Raw genomic sequence first — 429 nt, 5'->3', positions numbered from 1 at the left:
TACTCTTACTCCACAGAAAAAGTGAGAGTATAGGGGTGTGTTTGGTATGAAGGAAAGCATTTTTCGGAAAATGTTTTCCAATTTTTTCATTTTGATTGGGTTAAATGTTTTGGAAAATATTTTTCAAATCAACTCATTTTCCTCAAATTTAAGGAAAATGACTTCACTTCAAAACTTAAGGAAAACATTTTTCAAAACTCTCTTCTAACTTCAAATTACAATTATTTTTTTGTTGAAAAAATCAATTTATTTTGTCCCTACCCTCAAACCAGCCCCCAACCACCCCTCCAAAAAATAAAACAAAATTTTAAAGCCTGTTTTTAAATTTAATTTTTTTACCCCACTCTCACAAAATTTAAATTTAATTTTAAAAGATATTTTTAATTTCAATTTTTTATATTTTACCCCCTACCCTCGCCCCCTCTATCA

This window comes from Solanum tuberosum, unplaced genomic scaffold (genome assembly GCF_000226075.1).
Source record: "Solanum tuberosum cultivar DM 1-3 516 R44 unplaced genomic scaffold, SolTub_3.0 scf00004, whole genome shotgun sequence".
Taxonomy (NCBI): domain Eukaryota; kingdom Viridiplantae; phylum Streptophyta; class Magnoliopsida; order Solanales; family Solanaceae; genus Solanum; species Solanum tuberosum.
Note: the sequence above shows the minus strand (reverse complement) of the source record.